Here is a 23,978-nt window from a genome sequence, read left to right as displayed (position 1 = left end):
TGAGCGCCAGCCTTTCCCTCTTGACCATGAGGAAGCTATGTGAGTTTGGCGATGCAGAAAGCCAGGGTCATGAACCTCATTTATCTAAAGAAGACCCAAGGTTTCTAAACAAAAATGAAGGACAAGGAGAGGCAGTGGCGATATACAAGTCAACATGGAGCGCCAGATAGGTGCAAAGACCTGAACATCTGTTGTTTCCGGACACTGTGATCTCCACAAGAGAGATTTGAACTACTGTATTTCTGCCTTTTTCTTCATTCTGAGACCTGAAAAAAGTTTTTACTCTACTCTGGAAAATTCAGAAGTCAAGCTCAGAATATAATTTTAGAGAAAAAGAAAGAAAAACACTGCACAATTGGTCTGACTCTGATATAAGTCTGGCAAAATGAAAAACTGGCGAAGGAAATAAACATTTATCCATCACTGTGGTGTAACAATGACTCAAGTGTCTAAGTGTCAACCATGCTCTTCTCCACCACGCGTGCTGGAAGACCACATTCGTTCCGTTTGATCTTTCCAATCCTGCTCAGTATTCATGAATCTGCTAAGCAGAGCAGAATATCTTTCCGGGAATTCCTGCCACGAGCTGCTTCCACCATATCACTGCTTGGAGGGACAAGCCAGCAAAGCATTCTTTCCAAATGAACTGTGCACAATGGGATCCTTGATTTCCAGCTCAGGGTCTCAAACCCACAGATGAGGCAGATGTTGGAAAACGGAGGAAGTGCTACTGCTAACACCATGACAACCACTTGTAAGAATAATTGCCATTACACTGGATAATAAGCAGTACAAAGCAGATGACTGTTTGAGCTGCAAGGACTATGCTTTATTGTTATTATTAGGATTGTACAGTTTCAAAATCCGAGAACTGCAGTGTCTGAATAGCTCCTAATTTAGGGAAGGTATTAGTTTTCAGCATTTACTATGAAGAAATACCATTTTTATCAGACGGGATTCTGAAATTCAAGCAAGTTGTTGCAATCATTACAATGTTGATCAGACTATTTTGAGAAAATATCCTCTGACATAAAGTTGTCATTTGTAAAACAACAGATAGTCACAAAGATAAGTCAGAACAGGGCTGAGGTAGTAATATCTGTTGCAACTGATGGCTTAAATGGGAAGAGCTGTGCGACTGAAATGGCTGTACACACGTTCAAATATAAAAATGATACAGTCGAGCATAATGTTTATCTTTCAGCACTTTTATGTTATTACCCCTGGAGGAAAAATGATATAGGGCTCAGCAAAAGAAAAAAAAGAAAGCTTAGAAATAGAGGAAATGATATCAGCCAAATAACATCAGAATTGCTGTCTGTAAAAATGTCTCCTACTCTTTTCACAGATGAGGCAAGTGCTCGCCAGATGTTTACCTTCCCTTGCAGGCCTGAATGATGATATCATGACTAACCATCACCTTCCATGGTGTGAAAGAGCTTAAAGGTGAGACAGAAATATGGACAACTTGCAGTCCAAGCTATGCGTGAGGGACTGCATGAGCCTGGCTACAAGCAGCGCCAGATGCTGAATGAGTCAACATGAGGCTGTTAAAAGTTCTCTCTAACTCAGCAGTGCAGCATACAGGGCTTCATTTTTACATAAATGTCTCTGTGACAGCCTGTTCCATATGATATTCAAAGAACCGCAGATGCAGTGGTTCATTTTTCTATTTCTGAGTTCATAACTTTAAAGTTTTTATCCTAAGTTATCGCCGAGTCAGCCTTTCGGAGAGGTTTGCTGTAACATGGAGTTGAACTGTGTGACACATAACTCCAGTAATATTGCAGCAGATGGTCACTCACAATATACCTTATTGTCTCATGAGAGAAATGGAATATGGTGATAATTGACCTAGGCAAGGCCTATGTGACAGGTTCATCTGATGATGGATGCGAGAGAAGACAGCAGTTGGACAGAGGAGTGTGATATTTCCTTTCTCCCCTTTAATCACAGCATGACTGTCCAATGCAACAACCTCCAGAGCTCTAGGGATTGGAAAACATAGAAATCTTCTCCGCCTGTCACCACAGCCTCTCTCTGTCTATCCTCCCTTTGTGCATGTTTGTGTATTCAACACAACTGTTCCATTTCATCAGTTTTTAGTCTCCGCAACCCATTTAATACACCCTCAAAAAAAAAAAAAAAAAAAAAGGGTTCTGGTTACCATTGTCCAGGAGACACAATGTGTTGACAGAGGACATTTTTCATATGAGCTCCTCAAAAGCTTGAGACGCGATCCACAGTGCAACAGGAGCAGACAAATCATTCAGCTATGATAACAACAACAGAAAAGCTTTCAGAAATGAAGACAGACCCTTCCATTTCCAGATGTGCTGAGGCACAAATGCTTGCAGCTTTGTCTGTCATCTACATTTCAACAATTACTCTCACTTCAGTCATTGCACAAAGCTCCATGAGCCATCTGTAATTTAGATGAAACATTTTCAACACTATTGCCCTAAACATGAAATTCTCACTATTTACTCCAGACAGATTCCCCAGCCAGTATATTGAGCCTAATTCAGAGCTAACATGTCAAGTAAGATAATGCAGACTGCAGAGCTTGGGGAAATCTCCTCTGACATATTCTTGAAATTTTAAAGAAGCATTATGATGGAAATATGAAGAAGGATTCCTATTATGCGTTGTAGGTAGAAATTAATGTATCTAATGATCTGTAATTGCCATTCATTGCATGAGAGTAACTGTGGGACACAAATTATGCCAGACTAAATCCCAGAGTCCCTAAGCTAAGATCCATTGAATGGCATCCATATTGGCCTGCATCATCTCAACAAAGAGTGACAGCAAAGCACTGCTGCTGCATCTTCTGTGGGAGCCGTAACAAAACAGATTTAAATTTGATTTGGGTTGAAAGAGAACAGAGCAGGAGCAGGTTTAAACAATTTCCCCCCACTTGGACCCTCAAAATCTGAGCCCAACCTCAACACAATTAGCCATCATGTTGTTGTGTTTATGCAAAACAGATTTTTATTTAATGTGCCATTCTTTGATGAAAGATTCAACTTTACCTTACAAATAAGGGCACAACCCCTTCAAGTTGCAGTGGATCACAGGCAGGATTAGTTGACTGTTCCTGCATGAATGCAGGAAGCAGGTATTTATACAGCAATAGTATCAGCTGCTATTTACCGTTTTTGCTGAAGCATAGCAACTACTAATGTTTATCTATAATTATTTTTTAAACTGGTATCTGCTGAGATGAAAATGACTGCAAGTCAATTGATAAATCCCTTTTTTAACTATATGAATGAACTTTTGAACCTGAGCTAAAATACAAAGTGTAAGTGATATGTTTATACAAATATGGAGAATTTATAGGTAAGCAGGGAGATTTGGAAGATTTCTGGTTTCCCTTGTTGAAATGAATGAAGAGAAATAATGACTATAATAATGATCAAGCATAAATTTGGGTACTTGCAGGTATTGCAGTATAATAATATGACCCTTTAGCTGATAATAAGTACAAAATCTTGAGTTGGATGTTAGAACGGACGGAAAGTGGAAACAAAACAGTGACATCATTTAAAACGAGTATTTGGCATATAAACCGTATATGACATCAGAAGCTAATGGAGCAAATTTTATTTTACTCTGAATATTTATGAGCTTATTTAAAATATGTTGTGCCAGACAAAAAGAAACTGGATATTTACACTAAACATGAGCAATGTGAATCTAGGGAATATAGTCATTGGAGGACAAAAAAGTACCCTCCCAAAAACTGCTATAAAATATTCCAGAATATCTTTCACAACATTTTTTGCACAGATATTTCAATAAACTTCAATCCTATTCAAAAATACCAAATATGTAATAATTGAAATGATAAATAATAATAATTATGATTAATGTATAATAATCATTATTAATAAATCATAACTAATAGTAATAGCAATGATGCAATAAATGATTTTATTTCTTTTAATAGCAATTTTACAACACAGTCACTATTTTTATTTTAAAAACAACAAAAATGCAGCTAATTTTTTTATGCAATAGATTTTGATTGATTGGTACTTTTATGTTAAGATTTGTCTTAGATATGTGGAAAATGATTAACCATCTCGATTTTGCTGCATTGTTAAGGTTTTTTTTTTTTTTTGGCAGTCAGTCATATTAATCACTTACTATTCCTTTTAGGTCATGGGATCATAGGTCATAAATTTACCTTCCACTGAATGTGAACATTTACTTTGGTTTTTAAACCATAATCCCTCAAAACCAAACACAAAAAAAAATAAAAAGATGGATGAAGGAAGCTTAAATAACTGTTTACATTTTAACTTTATGCAAATTTCATAGAGAGGAAAGTGTTTGTTTGTGGGTAGGCGTGCGTGCCTGTGTGGTGAGGTACCCAAGAAGCACCTCCTTATCTTGCTTGTTGCTTGTCACAAACATGAAACACCAGTCAGCCAAGTTTCAGACATGTATGACTTTGAATCTGACAGCACAGGAGTGCAGGTGCATAAACCCACTAAGTATTATTTTTCTTCACTGTGACCTCTTTGAAGTACAGCAAGAGCACGAAGCCATGTTTTATTTACTTTACCGCCTGCATGTCTGTGAGAAAGTCTGCTAAAGAAGTATTATAGGATATTACAAGTTGTACTTTCAGGTAAAACAGTTCAAAGACACGAGACAAGTCTCATCCTGCACTCAATAACACTGTCAGTGAACATAAAAGATGACTGGTGTTACAATGGAAAATGGTGTCATGCCATGATGAATAACAAAAATAACTTATTTTACAACTTTTTTTTCTAAAACAAAACCCTGACATTACATGGTGCATAATTATAATGTGTTTTGGTTAAGAGGAAACATATTTATTGTTATGGCCGGTCGTCAGCGGTAAGCACGGACCCAAACGCAGGACTCACAAAAAACAAGTTTATTTCCTTGGGAAAAGGAAGAACCAAGGGCTGAGGCAAAAGACCTCAGAAGTTTCTCGGAAGAGAAGCAAACAGGCAGAGCACCTCAGGAATCTGCAGCCGCAGAAAGAGTCCTGAGCTGAGAAGAAGCTGAAGAACTTGCACCAGTCGAGAGCTAGTAGGACGCTTAAAAGCAAGTGCTTAATGAGGAATTGCTCGCAGCCGATAACGACACAGGTGATGATCAGCTCTGGAATCAGTCAGCGGCTACAGAGGCCCAGAGTGTGCCTGAAAAGAAAACAACAAAATCAGAAAGAGCGAAAAGTTGCTTCACAACATTTATAATTTTAAAAAAAAAGCTCCATTCATCCATGTTTTGGTGTTTCCACTGATCAGTTAGATTTTGATTATTGATTGTGGTTTAAAGAAACTTGCAAAGTGCAAAACAAAAGTTCTCAGTGAAAAAATTTGATGCTGACTAAAGAAAATGTTTCAGAAACAGTGGAGGGTAGGAGATTTTACTGTGTTCAACTTTCTGACAAAAACTCACCTCATCTTGGGCAACCCAACAAAAATAGTAGCCAAACACTGAGTGTAAAATTACCTAAAAAAGGACAAAAAAGTCCCTGGTTATCTACAGAGATAGCTGGATTACAACATATCTTCAGAAGTATTTTGACATGACTTCTGTTGCCCCTACATGAAAGAAATGGAACAGAATAACTCAGCTGAATAATTACTGATTTAAAAGGTACTGCATTTCCTTGAGGAAAATTTATGATAATATCCTGTCCGGTATAAGCATACTTACATACATTAGTTTGTACTATGATTTAGTACACTGTGGAGATATACACCAATCAAAAGAGTGGACCCACTTACTCACTGGATTTAATGGGAAAGCGCATCAAAACTTCTGATTGATGCTTTTTATATTAGTGTTTATAAGTTAATTTTTGCAGAGAAATTATGTAATTTAATGTTTAAAGCTTTTTAATGCCTTTTCAGCTCCATTTCCACCAGTAGCACCTGGAACGTAAAGGTAATATGTAAAAAAAAAAAAAAAAAGAACTAATGAAAGTGCCAGAAATATATATATATCTTATATATATAATAAATATAAATATATAATTTAAACGTACATATTCCTATTGGCATATTGAAAATACAGTTCAGACATTTTAGCTGCTATATTTTATTTTCTCAGAATAAGCCATTTATTGCTAATTGCTAGCGGATACGCTACGGCCATATTTGTGTCCCCTTTTTTACTACAGAGTCTCTGTGTGGACAAAAAATGTGTATGTGAAGTAAAAATCTTCTGAGCTTTAAAACTCCTGTAATGACTTTTAGAAATCCCCAAAGTAGATTCCTGCATTGCAGTTATCACTGCAGCTGCAGCCACTGGAATCACCTGCAGATTATGTCACGATCAGTGACCATTTTCACAACCTTTCCTGGCATTTGAAGTCATTTCTGTGACTTTTTCCACGACAACTTATCAGTTGGCATGGTGATTGTTCCTGAACCTAATTCTGAGGCTGCTGGTGAATTTACAACACTAAACGGTTGGTTCGGACGCTGAAAAGTAAATTCTAAAAGGGGCAGCAAATAATGATATATTCAATGGACATGTGTCAGAGTCACCCTAATGCCAGAACGCTGTTTTACTTATGCTTAAATAAAAGTTAAAAATGGAAAGAAACAGTAATACTGGCTGTTATTGTTGTAGCAGGATGTGTTGATAAAGTAGGAAAAATAATTCCTTCTACAAAAACAAGAAAACTTCCGAAAGTGAAGAAGGAAACCTTACAAGACTGCCAGATAAAGTAAAAAAGAAAGTGACCAAGTCCCACCTCCCTGACCTTAGGTTGACCACAGACCACCCATCGAAAATACAGTTCAGACATTTTACCTTTGGATGGTGAAACATTGGAATCGTTCATTCACAGTAAAACCTCGAGTTGCTGCGTTGTGATGTTGCCTTGTGACCATTTTATATTTTGGTAGGTGATTTGTGAAAGCTCATCTTGACATCCTGACATGTTCTGAAATGTGCTTATCCATCTTTACATAGCCTTTGGTTTATTTTTAGGAAACCTTTAATCATAATGGAGCTAGACAACTTAACCATCTAATTTCAGAACCAAATCTCCAAGCTGTTTATGTTCACCTCCACTCCTCCTACTTTAGTTCTGGTTAAACTGGATTACCAGAAAGCACCAAGGTTTGGAGACTCAAGAATGGAGCCGATGGCAGAATCAAAACTGTGTCTGTATGAAAATTATACTAAAGTGGAAATACTGTTGCTCATTCAATGAGGTCTGAAGTTCAGAGTAAATGAAGAAAATAAAGTCTGCTGAAGGGTGTCACTCCATCTGAGCCTGGATGCAGAACCAACATGTCTACTTTAGTTGTTTCACATTTTTATTTGTTCCTTAAGACATAAACACTGAAATGATCTGTTTCCTTTACATGTTTACAGTTTTAACATGATCGTCTTTGCTACAGTGCTCTCCACCACTAAACAAACAAAACCAAACAAATAAAGTTATTAAGATTATGGACCATTTTGACTGATTGCAGTCATTGCCATTTGTTTTATTGTATTAAAACATTTAGTTTTTACTTGATGAGCAGGGCATCTTCTTTCTATGTGCTCATAATTCTTCTTCAACACAGAATTTTGAACTGAGTTGAAATAAAACATCACATCCAGAAAAAAAGACACAGAAGGAAGAAGGGCAAAGGAGAAATAAAGAATGAGGGGAAAGGACAGAGAGGCCAACTGGTTGATCCCTGACTTTTTCTGATGTTGTAGCTGCAGTAGCTGTCATTTTTCCATCAGGAGGGAACAAAAGTCACCTTGGCCTGCATGAGGATAGGTGACAGGAGGCTGCAGCGTTGGCGCCGGCCCCTGCTGACGAGGGCCGGTGTTAGTAGAGGTGACAGGAGCGAGAAGCTGCTCACTGGGGGCTCCTGACACCACACAGCACCTGCCCTGGGAGATGCTACATCAGCGCTTTTTTCCACAGGAAGTTGAAATGGATGAAAAAAAAAGAAAGGAAGGGTAAGAAGTTACCCGCTCCTTTCCTCTTCCACTTTTCTTTTACTTTATTTTCTTACTCCACTAACCCTCATGTGACAGTGGCATGAAATATTGATCCAACCTCATGTGCCTCATACTGTATTCTGCTGCAAAAGGTGCAAAGTAGCAGGTTGATAGCCTTCAGAGCTACACAGGGACAGGAGTTCTCAAGCTGTGCAGGTGTAATTTTTGTGTTAAAAAAGAAGCAGAAAAACCTCTCATGGCAATATTCAGCTTCATTTTATTGTACGTGTTTCGTATTATTCAGATACCACACCACAACAATCACATATTTCTGGCTCTTGCTCATTTATTGTTTTCTTTTCTCCTCTGATCTTTCCTTCACTTTCCCCAGCCCTCCCCTTTTTCTCGTCTTCCTCCCAGGTCAGCATCCATCACCATGCAGGAGGCCACCTCTCCTCTGACAGCTTTGTCAATGTAAATTACTGCAGTCTGTCTGGAGTGGTCTTAGCTCAGGGAGAGCAGCACCTGCAGGGCTGCCCATCGTCTGCTCAGAAGAACCAAGAATAACCAACCTGTAGGCGTGTGATGGGAACCAAGGGGCAGAATGTGCTGGTGTACTGGTGAAAAGCAGATGGATGGAGAATTCAGTCCAAGATATTCATTGAAAACACTGAACTTTTCTTTTTTCTTCCCTGGAGCCACGGCCATGAAAATGACCAAAAGTAGAGATGGAGGTTAAAAGTAAGAGGACCCTCCACTGAGGGATGTTTGACCCCTCCGCTGCATGGAAGCAAAGTCAGCTTACTTTACACAGCGACTTCTGACAGTGTGGTCCTTTTGAACATACCCATCTCTTTTCAGATCCTTCGCGCTCCGTTTCTCAGGGTATTTCAGTAAATGTTATTTTTTTTATCCTAATCTTCTCTTTTAACTTTCCAAGCAGGCAGCTCTGCATGTGTTTTGAGGAAAAGTGGATTAGTTGTTGCCTTGTTATCATTCTGTCTGACCAAACATTGCCAGCTACCTTCCTCTGAGTAAACAAGTTTGTGCGGGGCTTTGATTTCCTCCATTAAAAGACTGATTTGGTTATATCTCTCCCTTATGGAACTTTGTTCGCATGGTGGTTTTTCTCCACTTAGGAAATATGGCCTATTTCCTGCTTCAAAATGAGCTCCCATGAGATTTATTTACTAAATTGCAAAGGACGAAAGATAATTCATATCTCAGTAATTAGGCATGTGAGAAATACATCACAGAACCCAATATGCCTTGTTATTAAAAAAGAAAATGCTACAGTTTGATATTATGTATATTTAAAAGTCCTCCCTGAGGGTTTTTATTCATTAATTATTTCAGCCTTTTTTTTTTATTATTATTTATTTTGTCTGTGATAAGAACACCAGTGTGTGTTGGTTTACTCTAACAATGCCGGGCAAATTAAGAACAAAGATGACAGAGGGATGAGGTAAGTCCATTGTTCGCCTCATCCATGTTTCTTTGAAGCAACACAGTGCTCAAGGACTCATTTGTACAATATTAGCACACAACAAAGAAAGCCTGTAAGTTTTTAACAGTCTAAGATGACATGGTTATCCTCTCAGGGGGCTGAATCTCCCCATGAGGACACGGCAACTTGAAACTCCAAGATTTAACTCATGCTTTCGGTGGATGGTTGAAAAGAAACAAGTGAGTCACTCCTAAGCCTGCATGTATGGTAATGTTTGTGTGTGGCTGTAGGTGTGTGATGGTTTCTGTGTTTGTGTTTACCTTGATATGTACCTCCGTGTGTATGCACAGTGTGTTTTACCATTTTTTTCCTCTGATGTTTCAGCGATTTGGAGCCCCGCAGAGAGGATTTTCAAATGATGGAAAACAAGCCTGCAACAGATTTAAGAATAATTTTCCTGGGAACCAAACACGTTTTCTGCTTTGGAAGTTCTAACACTATCAATACAAAAATCACTCAGATGTGAAACTTCGTGCAGACGTCGTATGAGTACACAAAGTCAGTCTTCCTTTCATGGTCAATGAAGCTGCTCCAAGCTGTACATCAGCATGTCATCACAGATTAGAGTCTGAGGTCTTTGGCTTTCTACCTTTGGGGTAGTATTGTTCATGACTACACCCTGGAAAACTTCCCATATGTGCAAAATAAACTGCATTTCAGAGTGCCTACATGTCAACAAAGAATACACACCTCGTAAAGCAGCATCAGTGCCACTAAAATTTAAATGAAATGTGTCAATTTTGGGCGACAAATTTGACAGAATTTTTATTATGTGATGCTTATAAATGAGATTGGTCCAATGCATATTGAATCATATCAAACATCCACTGAGACTGAAATATAACTCTGTCCATTAATAAGTGATGATGTGAGATTTTAAGGAGGCAGAGAGCACTAAAATAGATAGTAGGAATCAGGGAGTGGATTACGAAAACCAGCTCTCCTTCAGGCTTGGAAGAACACCCACCTGTCACTCCTCTTTAGACCCGGCAAGAAATCATCCAATTTCATCCTCATGCCTGCAGAAGGTCAGCAAGATGGTGGTCCATACTTCGAGACCTCAGAGGGAATTGCTTCTGCTTAAAACGCCGTCTCCTGGGACCCTTGTTCCTCTCAATCATATCTGGGACTCAGGACAGACTGAGCCGTTTAGCTCAGTATGTGGGCATTACAACAGTAGCAGATTGGATTTTACAATTTAACTTCAGTTTAATAGGAACTATTAGTTTATTTGTTTGGTTTTTATTTTAAAAACTATTCCCTTAATTTTGAATTTGATGTCTGAAACATCCCTGGATTGCATTGTACCAGTTTAGCATTAAAAACTTCTACATTGTAATACATGCAGCTAACGCTTAAACATTTTGTTGCTAAAATGTTTTTGTTTTTGTTGTTTTACAGTATAAATACATTCATAAAAAGCTGGATGGTCACTCTTCCTTTTAGCCCAGAGAGCAATTTGGTTTTTATTTTAAAAACTATTCCCTTAATTTTGAATTTGATGTCTGAAACATCCCTGGATTGCATTGTACCAGTTTAGCATTAAAAACTTCTACATTGTAATACATGCAGCTAACGCTTAAACATTTTGTTGCTAAAATGTTTTTGTTTTTGTTGTTTTACAGTATAAATACATTCATAAAAAGCTGGATGGTCACTCTTCCTTTTAGCCCAGAGAGCAATGGGGAAGTTTTGATGTGTTAAATTACAGGACAGCTTCGCTTTCCCTCTGGCGATATTATGCAGGCAGTTTTCTTTTTCCCTGTCTTTTTCCTTTTGTTGCATGAAAGTTTTAATGTGCATTTGTGGGTACACTGATTAACTATGTTAATTTCTATCAGTTTACTGAAGTGATCCTGAGTACACACACCAATTCCCACAACAGATTTATGTCTGTTCTTAATTACGGTGCCATCTCAAGGCATGATGCTAATTCTGTCAAGGCTAATGGAGGAGGCTTAAAGGAATGCACAGTGTTGTCTTGCAAAAGTTCAAAAAGGCTACCTGTTTATCAAATCATGCAAACACAGTGATAGGTGAGTAAAAATAAACAAACAAACAAACAAAACATGGATGCTCCCATTTATCAGTTTAGAAGCACAAGTAGCCCCACATCCAATAACTTGCAACCATGCAATGCATTTTCTTTTTTCCCCTCTAAATTCTGAATATCACTGGTCTGGTTTTGCAGCTTGTCCCTTTTAAAAAAAAAAAACCATAGCATTCAAAATATGCATTTAAACTGCAGTGTGATTTGTCCTGTGTACTCTCTACTGCCAGGCTTTTCTTTAATCTCACCACAAACATCAGCTGCTCTAATATTGCTAGTTTGAAACCGGCCCTTTTATACCAGCATGTCTTTTAGTTGTATCAGTGTCACTGGGAAATGTCCAGAACCTGTTTGATAGTCAATTCTTCTGACAAATGAAAGCGGCATGTTATTTTATGCTCAAAGAGTTATTCTGCGGCGACTGCGCCATCCAAATCCTCCTGTCTGATTGTCACCCAGACGAAAACAGCTCCGTGAGCAGCTTGCCTTACAAGGCGAGGCTTAATTTGTCTTCATGGATTCCCTCGTCTCTGTTGGTCCATTGACTAGTGTCATAAATCAGAGATTGAGCCCCAGTGTCAACATGAGTGCACCAGTGCGGCCCGCTTGGAGTGACACACAACATGAAGCAAGCTAATGAATACATTAATGGGGTCCATGTAGCACCCTGAATTTTAAGAAGCGATCATTGTTGAAGATAAGAAGAGCAAGACGAAATGTGAGTACTGGAGAAAACTCTCGCCTCAAACACATGTTGCGGTATGCTTTGATCTAGCTTGACATGGAAGGAGAGCTACAGAAGACAGGCAAGGCCAACGGTGATCAAAGTCAACACTAACATACCTGTGCTTTCAATATTTCATTGCGCAGCACTAGATTACTAAAATATGTCATCATAAAATATCAGGGTTTTTTTTTATTGATGTTTATTGAGCTGGTGTCATGCAACGCAAGCATGTGTTTTACAATCTTTGAAACAACCCTCCCCCCCCATAATTCATCTCACATACACACAGACAAATCCACACAAGAAAAATATGTTAGGAGAAGATGATGAGAAATGTTGTTTGGTTTGACTCCAAAGTGAGACGGTGAACTCTCTGATCAGTACCTTACAGCAGGGTGAACACTTTACCTCAGTGTTTTATTTATTGCTGTTGTTTCACCAGACCAGACAAAGCAGCAGTGACAGATGTACAGAGCAAAAATACTGGATGGCCAAATCAGAGAGAATCTGACAATGACAAGAGCAGAGCGATATGGTGGTTCAACGCTCAGGCAACTCATGATGATGCATTGCCAGTGCTTCATACAGACTCTGCATAAAAAGTTTTCTGCTTTGGGGTGGTTGACAGTTGATTCTCATGTTTGCCATCTATGGATAGAAAGTGCTGACAGGTTTAGTGTATTTCCAGGGAAATGGTTTGGTTCTTGTCGTTTTGCAACTTTAACTTTGAAGGTTAAATTTATGTGACATTTTAAAGGTATTGAAAGGAGACTGGGTTTTACAGAGTGCCTACGTTCCATTCAGATTATTCATGAGGCAACAATAATCAGTTCTTTCAGTCATGCATTTTCTGAACAGCTTATTCCAATTCAGGGTCGTGGGGAAGCTGGAGCCTATCCCAGCTGGCTTTGGGTGACAGGCAGGGTACACCCTGGACAGCTCGCCAGTCCATCGCAGGGCACAATAATCAGTTGATTTGCTAAATTAATCATTTTTGAGATTTTGTAAAAAATGAATCACAATTATATTTGTTTTCTCTGCTTTAAAGAAAGGATTCATTGTGATCTAAGTACCTTAGAAACAATTTGTTGGTATTCAATAAGGCTGCAGGTTGCACGCCTCACATTTGTGCCATTTTACATGTTACTACAAGAACCTACAGTTAACACATGCAACTTTTTCCCCATATCAAAAATGACTTGTTTGTTCAATTTTTTTCCCTTTTTTTTTTAAAAGTGATGGGGAACGGTTGGCTACCATCCTGTGTATGCTGATACCCTGCTGTTATTGGTACAGACTATTCCTCACCTGGAAAACCAGGGACTGCAGGCTGGCTTATGTACTCAGAGGAACTCACCTGTAGCAAAGTCTATGTAACACAAGAAGTTTTCATTTGGTTTCACTTAGCGTTTTGTTTTGTCACACATCACTGCATCCTAAACACAGGACATTTAAGGAGGATACTTCTCTAAAACAACAGATGCTGTGTGTGTTTACAGAGAACATGAAACTAAGGAATAAGAAAACGGGTTGCCGGGAAGCTGGAGCCTGTCCCATTAATCATTGGGGTGAGAGACAGGGTACCCCCTGGACCGGTCCCCAGTCAATCAGAATAAGAAAAATATTACAAGAAATTGTATCTTTACTGCATCATTTACTCATCTGATTGTTGAACTAAGTGTTTTTACAATAAACTGCACAGAAATGACAACTTGATAATATCTCCAAACAAACAAAAAGGAACTTAATTGGAAGCAATAAAATCATCCAGAAGGTCCAACATGAAGTTATGCGTCACATATAATTCTAAATCATGTTACTTTGATCCAATAGTTCATCATCTGGAGCTGCTCTCACTGCGGGGAGTAATTTGTACAAACACAGTACAGGGATAAAACTGAAAATAGTGGTGTACAAGGGCCCTGAGCTAATTTCATGGCAGCTTGTACTTTTGCAAATAGAGAATGGAAAAAGATAACATTGGCTGCCAAGTAATTTTCCTCCCCTCTGTCTATCTGTTCACCTGTTACACTCTAAGCTGCGGTGCATTTAATAACTAATACTTGTGTTGTTTAGATTTCATCTGGTGAGCAGGCGTGACGTTGGATTAATTTTACAGTTTAAGGTTTTTTTCCCTGACAGGACTGTCTTCATCTAGGTCTTCTTATCATGACTGAGATGGATTTAGTGAGGAAAACCAGTAGAGATTGTTTCTTTACTGGAGCCAAGACAGAAACCAAATATCAGTCTTTCCTGTTTTTGTTGGAAACCTGTTGTGATCCGTGCCAAATAATGTGCTGCTACTAATGTCAAGATTGTAAATCTTTCAGCAATTAATTAGCTTGTCTGAGTATGAATATTATTCCTCCATATTGCTTGTTTGTTGGCAGTCGACAACACTTGCTTGCATGTAAAACGTTGGACCTAAATGTAAAATAGATGAGTAATGATATCAGATAAGCACAACAGCATGAAAAATGTTTTTTTTTTTTTTTTTTTTTACAGATTTTGCAGTACCACTGGCCATTAGTTGTCAAAGACAGCTAATTACCACAAAAACAAAGGTCACACATTTCAATTTATATTTACAGATTATTGAAATGAAAGTCACGATTTTCCAATGCTAACTTTCATCTCTCACACCACCTGAGAATTAACTTTCCTCTTGTACAAAATATCAGCAAGGCAGTAAAATGTACACATAATTTTACAGCGTTCATGTTCAAGTCAAACATAATGAACGGGTAGAATGTGTGAAGTTGTGGGCATCACCAATTCATAGCATTTTAGGTGCCACTCTGAAGCACAAGCCACAGTGTCAGTGGTTAAACAAAAACATACCGAGAACACTTTAAGAAGTATCTTTACAACTTTATTATCCTCCACATGTTTAGATAAGGCCCTGCTAAGGACTGGTGACCTGTCCTGGGTGCACCCTGTTTCTCTCCCAGTGAAAACTGGGAAAAGCCCCTGCTTTCCTGCGACCTTTAATTGGACGAAATCGTTGGATAGATGTTCAGAATAGCAATAATCCCACTCATGCTATTCCTTCTTTTCTTTCTTCAGCACTGATTGGCGGAGTCATATTAAAGCTCACCAAAGGCCAACGGAGGAACACGGCCAAGTCCAGATTGACACTTTGTCACATGTAACCGCTTTAATCTGCCCATTGTCTTAATGACAATGTCAGTGGCCCCTAATGACCCGGATCAGACGTCGTCTGCTTCGCTGTATCAATTTGAACGGCCCCCTTGCTGGGAGGGTTATTTTTTACTGCGTCTGTCAGCGCCTGATAAACCCCTGTGCATCATCCATCCTTCTGAGCAAAGAAGAGAGGGGGAGGACGGAGAGGCTGAAGCATCTTGCAATTCACTTCTTCCCACTCTGTTTTCTTCCTCCTCTCCGTCTTGGTGCACTGTATTTATTCTCTTTGTCTTTATTCCTTACTTCTCTTCCCATTTGCTATCAGCTAGCCTCCAATCTCACCCACCCATTGCATTTTCTTTCTTGTTTTTTTTTTTTCTGCTCCACATGGAGGCCCTAATATTTTCCCGCGGGGCGCCCACTTCTCTCAAAAGGTGATGAATGGCTCTGGTTTCTGTATCGATTTCCAAACTGAAACAATTTAGGGACAAAACAAGTAGCAGTTTATCATATTGATTTTCTTCTGAATCCAGTTTCGCCCCTTTAAGGTGACACTGCATGAACGAATGCACCTGTGAAAACATAGATGAATGCTCAACGCTTCCTTGTTGAGCAGTGACTGTGATTTAAGGCCTGTCCCACATACGTCTGCACGACTTGGTCGCCTCAAAGTGCCTTTAAGTGAGAAGTCGATGTGACCGCGTGAAAACAGTTCACCAAATCAGGAGCGAAGACCTCAATGAACATATATACTGTTGACTGAAGCATGTGTTCTGTTGAATTCTGCTCACGTCTCACTAACAGTGGAAATTGCTCATCAACAATTCACACAGAGAAACTCACTACACTGTGATGCAGATCAAAGAATCAATATAGAGTTCATTTAAAATGTTTGAATTAAGCTTGTAATCCATATTAAGTATCATGAGGCGACCAGAGGCAGAAAGATCATCGAGCACATTATACGGACTAACTTTCCCTGTTTTTCTTTTGATGGAGTCAAGTGTCAAGATCGTCTTTTAATACCAGATTGGATTTGATTACAATCTGCTGATGCTGCAGTCTGCGACACACCTGAAAAAGCATGTAGCTCTGCCCTGAATGCATTAGTGCTGACAGTGGAGTCACAGGCGAGCGGACGCGCCCTTGGCCACAATGATCTTAGCCTCACCCCAAACAGTGACCAGCAGCGACAGCACAGCCGAGCACGGAAATTGCCTGGGAATAGGTAGGCCCCATTAGAAAGCTTCAAACAAACAAACCAACAAACAAAAGAACAAGAGCGGAGACACAAGGGATAACAGCCCGGTATAGCGAGCACATTATCTGTTTAACCTTATGTCCTTTCCTCATGCTTCTGCTTTCTCTCCAGCTGGTTAAATTAGCAAAACTCTAAGAATGCCTGAAATAAAAATAGCTTTTACAAGACGCATCAGGAGAGACGAAAACAAAGCGTACAGGCATTTGGATGGACATGCAGCTCTGGAAAATTGATTTTGTTATGAAATATGTAAATGGGGAAACACATTAAAACTCTTATGGTAGAAATCACTGAGAAATCAATATGAAGGAAATGGGAATAGGATATTGCTAAAATAGGAGCTCGAACTGTACAGTCATCTCAAGTCAAATAAACTATTTAATCAGCAGCTTAGTTCATCAGTGTGCAATTAGATTAAATTAATATGTGGCTATTTTTATCTTAAAATGTGCACTATAATACATTTGGAACAAAAAAGTCCCAAAGTATAAAAAGGAAATAGTTATTTTCTGCTTTTTAAAATCAGTTAAAAAGCAGGAAAAAAAAAAGAAGCATTTTCTTTAATCCAAAAAAATGTTTGTATGACGTTTAACAATCAAATTAATCCTTTGCAGATATAATGGCAGGAATAATACCCTGCCATTAGGCAGCTCTGTGGATGACAAACAATGGAAGCATCATTCTCGCTGTGTACCAAAAGTTCAGCAGTGAGAAATAAGAATGGAGCCACTGCATGTTGTTTCAGTTTTATGTTACAACAAACTGTAATGCTTTAAGAGCGCAGAAAACATTTAATCTTCTCTACAGATAGTCCTAAATATTCATGGTCCCCAGAAGAACTGTTAGATTGAACAAATATATCACAGTTTAACTGCCATTACATTGTTTATGTTGTTGCTTATGTTTAAGATTATTTGAATTCTTCATTTAATTTATTTTGGAAATAGATTTTGCGATGTCAGGCAGTAACCAAAGTGTAGACTGACTTTTTTTTTTTCTTTTTTTTTTTTTTAAAATCCACCTGCTCTCGAAAATTGAGGCAGAAAAGTTTTTGTCTGGATGAAGGATGTATGTTGTGAATATGAAGACTTACTTCATTCCGCCTTATGTGTGTGCAGCCAATGAGGTATATATATATATATATATATATATATATATATATATATATATATATATATATATATATATATATATATATATATATATATATATATATATTTCTGTATGTCAACAGTTCTACGGTGGATTTGTTTATGCCTGTTAAGGTGTACCTAAATAAATTCATCAGCGGATAAAGAACCATAGTGTGTGTTTGTCCTGAAGGGAGTGACAAGTAGTAAACTGGAAGATAGAACCTCCACCAAACAGCTCATTTTCACCCATATTGTGATTTTGTGATTTCTATCCCATACACTAATTTTACATGCACAGAGGAGACAGTGATATATCATCCAAGCAGCCTCAGTGTTGGTGATTTTACTGTTTGTAATTTATTCCATTAAGTTTCCTTTTCATTCATTAATCAGACCTAATTTTCAGTTTTATTATGAAAAAACTAAAACATATTTGAAGTTACTTTTATGATTGAGTAGTTTTCTTTTTGTTTTTCTCTAATATTGTAACTTTTATTAGCTGAGTTAACTGTTAAGAGAATAACTAGTAACTGTTATTCTTACTGTGTTAATATAACACACAATACTACTGATTCCCTTTCTAACATACTACCAGTAAAGTTCAAGCTGATATCAACAATGATGATCTGATACCAATAGTTTAAAGTCTTTGGAAAATCAACAGCGCCTCAGTTTCTGCTCTGTATCAGAACCTGCCTGCAGTTTCAAAGCCCTCGGAAAGCGATGTCGGCTTCTCCAGCAGCACCTGTCCGTATCTTCACCTCCTCTTTGAATCATGTCATAACCTCATCAGATTCTGTCTGATGATCAATTCTCAGATGTTTGAGGGGTTTTTGTTGGAGTTGCTGCAATGTATTCCTGCGCACATCAAGTACAGAGTCATTGCTGTTTACAGAGCTGAAATAGCTCTACACATGACTGCATTTGCATTCAGTCATCATTGTTGACCAAGTCAACTGGACTTGGCGAGCCCTGAGTGTGTGGATCGTCGCTGGCATAATTACACTGTGCTGTATTATGTGTGTGACTAAAGAAGGTGAAAGAAGAAGTAGCTCCTCCCCACTTCGTATCATTTCAATGAAATCCTGATAGATTTGGTACTTTGCATTGTGTTTCTGTTAATGCTAAATGACATATTTACAGCAAATTTCCAAAATAACACTTTTAATCGGAGAATAACTTTTGGAAGTGGAGGTATCGACATGTCAGTATGGACGTCCCACTATTTTTTCATAAGCAAAAAGTAACATGTTAAAATCTGCTGTGACATGTGTTTATTTGACATTATGACTATTTTCTTAACACATTCATTTTGCTGCATTTTGGGAGTTTTACAACTCTGTAGCTTATTACAGTGGTTTTTTGTTCATTAGATACTTTAACTCAAACCCAAAAGATAAAAACAGGCTTAGTTTCCAGTCTTGCCATTTTAAATCCTTTCTGCCTTAACAATTTCTAACCATTTACGACTAGTTTATTATTTACACAATGTGACTAAGGATTCAATGAAGCATATGCTGTATAGTATAGAGATAAAAACATTTCCTGAGAGAGTCTCCCTCTGCGTTTGTCATAAAGCTGTGCTTCTGAAGAGTCACGCTATCGAGGACCTTCTCTTTCTTTTCAGCATTGGACATCATTACTCTGTAATGCTCGCTGCCTTCAAATAGTGTCCTTATTTGGTTCTGTGATTTCTTTTTCTTCTGACCTCTTTTCCAGTCAGCGCCGTATAGAGGTGGATCTTATTCAGTATAGTTCCCAAAGTGCTTTGTGTCATCCCACAGTGATAGACATTGTTGTGGCTGTGTACTGTATGTGGAGCTGAGTATATAATTTGGCTTTACTATATCACTGTAATTTTTTCACTCAAGAAAAGTGCGTACAGGGACGCTAAAGCAATAATGGTGTGCCCTGTTGTGCAAATAGCGCACGCACGCACCAAAATGGCTGAAAAGAAAAATAGATGAAAGCAGCAGCTGCAGTGATTTTGAACCTGATGGGGATGAAATTGGTATCCACTATTCTTCCATTATGGATTTCTCCCTGCGAAACTGTCGAACAGAACTGTTAAAGTGTAGGTAAGTATTTTGCTAAAGAAAGTAAAGTCTCAGAAAAGAAATTTAAAAAGTTTAGAAATAAAGAGGGGAAAAAAAGACAGTAACATTTGAGAGCTCACAGTAGACAGACTGAAAATATCAAATTTTCCACAGGTTTGGTTTTCTTTTGATAGGAAAAACACACACACACACACCACCAAAAAGCAGATTGTGCAAAACAAAAACAAATCAACAATCCAGTGTGAGAAATATACAAAGATTTGGACACTTCAGGTTTATCAGCAACACCTATCTACATGGATTTACTGCAAAATAAAGGCCAAAATCACATTCGTTTATGACTATTCAGTGGTGATGTTTAAAGGGATGAGCGATCAGGTCAGAGTGACCTTTAGAGAAGTGCCTACAGCCATGCCTACAGGCTCTTGTCAGGCTGCTGTTGGCCTATGCTGACCTCTCAGCACTTGGCAGCACCTTGGCAGCACCTTCCAACATCTCCCAGCCTTAACACCAAGATCCAGCTAGATTTCATTATTGTCAAAAATCCAACAGCAAATTATGAATAAACTATGTGAAGTAAAATGGAAACTGGTCTGCTGTTACAGCTCCACTTTTGAACCAAAGTTCATCTAAGTGCTTCCTGCTGGTAAAATCTGCCCAATGTTCTTGAGGAGTATCATCATGATGTCACTGATTTCTGACCAATTATAAACAGTCAAAAGTCAACTTTTCTATAATTATAAGTCGAAATCTGAAGTGAAAAAGCTGAAAAAAATATTTTTCTTTTCTTTTCTTTGGTTGCAAAATCAGAAATAACACCCATGATTTGAAATTACAGCTGCACTGATTGATTGGTTGATGACTGCTATTATATTCAAATCTGGCTAACAGATGAAGAAAGCAGCATGCAAATCAGGCCACAGAGACATCCCACTGATTCCAGAACACATTCACTTTGAGTTACTGGAACTAAACATGTTGTTTTCCTCTGATACCTGCCTAGAAACACAAGACAGTCAGTACACAAATTACTTGAATGATTAACTTGTTTTTTTTTGGGGGGGGGGGGGGGGGTTTAATAAACCTTAAGGGTGGAGTATGTAAGATTTTAAATATTTTCTAAATAAATTAACTAATAAAATAATACAATCATAATTAGAAAGTTTTTTGAACATGTAGGTTCCACTCTGTCCATATTTGATGTGTTATTAAATTGCAAGTTTAATTAATGACAAATGACAAAAAGCACTTTTTTTTTTTACTGGTAGGCAAACATTTAAGAAGGGTCTTTGTCATTAATTAAACTTGTAATTTAATAACGCATCAAATATGGACAGACTGAAACCTACATTTAAAAAAAACAAAAAACAAAAAAAACTATCTAATTATGATTGTAGTTATTTTTTTAGTTAATTTATTTTGAAAATATTGAAAATCTTACACACTCCACCTTTAAATGTTGCTCTTGTTCTTCTTAGTTTTATCTTCAAACTCATCTGAGTATCGATGGTTTTTAGGCTAATTCTTCTCTAAATGTCTCCAATTAGTTGTTCCATACCAGGCACATTCATGGTCCTCAGAGAATGAATTATTTCCCCTTGCTGCCTTTAGATTGATGTTTTAATATTTCTCAAAACAAATAATACAATTCAAGGGAAAAGAATAAAATACAAAAAAGAAGAAGGTTAAGATGTTTTCCACGTGATTAACCTTTACCAACTTAAACACTGTTTGTGCTCAGACTCCACCTCCATCCAGAAAATGAACCTTCCTGTGATCCGTTTTCCCACCATCCAAAAAATAACATTTCAAACCCTCCTCCAATAAAGTACACAAGTACAGTATGTTTCCGATGCAGCCAGCTAGTTGTATAATGATCTCAGACTAAGCTCTGGTGTCCAACTAGCTGCTTCACTGGTCTATTTAATGTCAGTCCACCGACCAGTTGCAATCGATCAGGATTCTGAGAGCTGTAAACAATGCTGCTCAGAGAAGTCTCTCTTTGGGTTTTCTTCACATCGTAAGTCAGAGACTATTTTACAAATAAAAACCTTGGAGAGCTTTAAACACTGTTAAACCTTTTGATATTAGTTAAATATAAAAGATGCACAAGAATGCTGATACTGAAATGACTGACATGTTTTCAGTTAATTCATGAGTTGTTTACCTTCACATCAAAGAAATAATCCCACTGAATACATTCTTCAGGGTATATATAAAACTACAAACCCAAGCCAACGAGAAATTTCCGTCAGTGGAAAAATGGTCCATTAAGTATTAATGTTAAAGTTCCAATTCACTCTTAAAGAAGCCCTGATCTGCATATTATTTGACAATTAACAACTTGCATCACTTTTTCTCTGCATTGATTTTTAAAAAATATGTACTCAAGTAACAAGTAGATGGTTTTCTGTGCACTGATGTGTTCAAAGTTGGCACAGTATATTTCCCTCTTAAAGAGTAAATTCCTCACATTGCAGACTTCAGCCTTTGTGTGTCAGCCAGAGCTCTCTGTAGTCCCCGCTTCCACCTTTGTGCCTGCTTCCTGCAGGCAGCACATACATCTTCATGGCCTTTGTGGCCATGGGTCTGTGGTGCAGCTCTGAGCTTTAAACTGAAACAATAGATTATTGTCACCTCCACCATGTTAGAGCCAACAGTGAAGAGAACCTTCTAAAAAGGACAATGGGGTATGGATTGATTTATGAGGGTTCAGGGGCCATAATGTGCAGTAGTAACAAGGAAGCAATGGGCTAGAAAAATGCTAACAGCAGCCCTTTATGTCCTAAGCCTTTGTCTCATCCAGAGTTTAATTAATTTCGCTCCTTTTTTGGGCGAGGGTGGAGTGGTGATGGAGAGGTGCATCAGCCAGCTCTCAAGCAGCTGCTTCACTGCAGCAGTTTATAAACCAGCTCAAACTGGTCTTCTTAAAATGTGAATATGAAAGATGTGATGGTGGTCTTTTGAAAATAAGTCCTTCGAAGGCAGCTGTGCTTTCAGCTTCATTTACAATTTCCAACTCACAAGACGAGGTGTAAAGAGGACAAAGATTTCCAATGGACTTTTTACTCTTCAGTTCTTTACTCCCAAGAGGGGTTGAATGAAAAGTAAAATGTTTCTCCCGAGTGTTGCTGCCAGCTACAGAATGTTTTACATATTCACATGTGTACCATAAGTCTAATTAGTTTTAAAAAAAAAAAACAACACTTTTTGATATGATATCAAAACTGCAGTCCAGTGGTGAATAAATCTTCCTTAAAGTTATAGCGCAGACTGGAAACTTCACTATGAAATGGAATAGGGAAACCAAATAAAATCAGTTTATAAATATTAGAAACTAAATGTAAAATTCTGATCAATCGTGCCTTATCTGTGCCGGTTTATCTTCAGATTAACTGGAATATAGACTGTGAGGCAGACTAACACTTGACAACGTCCTTGGTTTTTACACGTTGACTGATGAAGACTGGGACTGATATATTGATTTTCACCTGTAAATGTTGGAGCAGAAAGGCATCAAAATTCATATCAGTTCAGTTTTTTTCAGAGCCAGTTCACTGCAAAGTCATCAGAAGGCAGGTTTAAATACAGCCCAATTCAACCCAAATCACCTGATGAATATTTGCTAAACATCAGCTTGTGATTTGTGTGTCAGATTAGCTGCTAAACTCTTTAAATGTCATATCAAAACAAATTTTGGTGTGGCCCCTGTGGCTGCTTTTTAACCAATGATTGATTACTGGTTTATAAAAGTGAACCAATATTCATAAAAAAAAAACTGATTTTACTGTATTTAGATGTAATTAAAATTGGTTACAAAACCTCTGGACTCCCTTAAAATGCACCATAATATGGTGTTGATGACCTGATTTAAAAACTCAAAATCCAGTTTACATGGGGTTTACATTACAATTTGGATTCAATTTGAGCCCAAGTTATCTAAGGTAAAGTGGGTCCTCACCATTACTACACCCCCACAAGATAGTAGTATACCATGTGAGCAGAACTTGCAGTTGGGAGTGTGTGAGTGGACCAGCATGGAAGGATGCCACTCAAATGGCCACCCAGCACAATTCTGTTGAGAAGGGTTTAAAAAGGTGTCTTTGCCAAACGTCTAATCATCCTTGTGATTTGGCTGATTAGAGAAAG

The sequence above is a fragment of the Telmatherina bonti genome (genome assembly GCF_933228915.1).
Source record: "Telmatherina bonti genome assembly, chromosome: 12".
Lineage (NCBI taxonomy): Eukaryota > Metazoa > Chordata > Actinopteri > Atheriniformes > Telmatherinidae > Telmatherina > Telmatherina bonti.
This window is presented reverse-complemented; position numbering follows the sequence as displayed.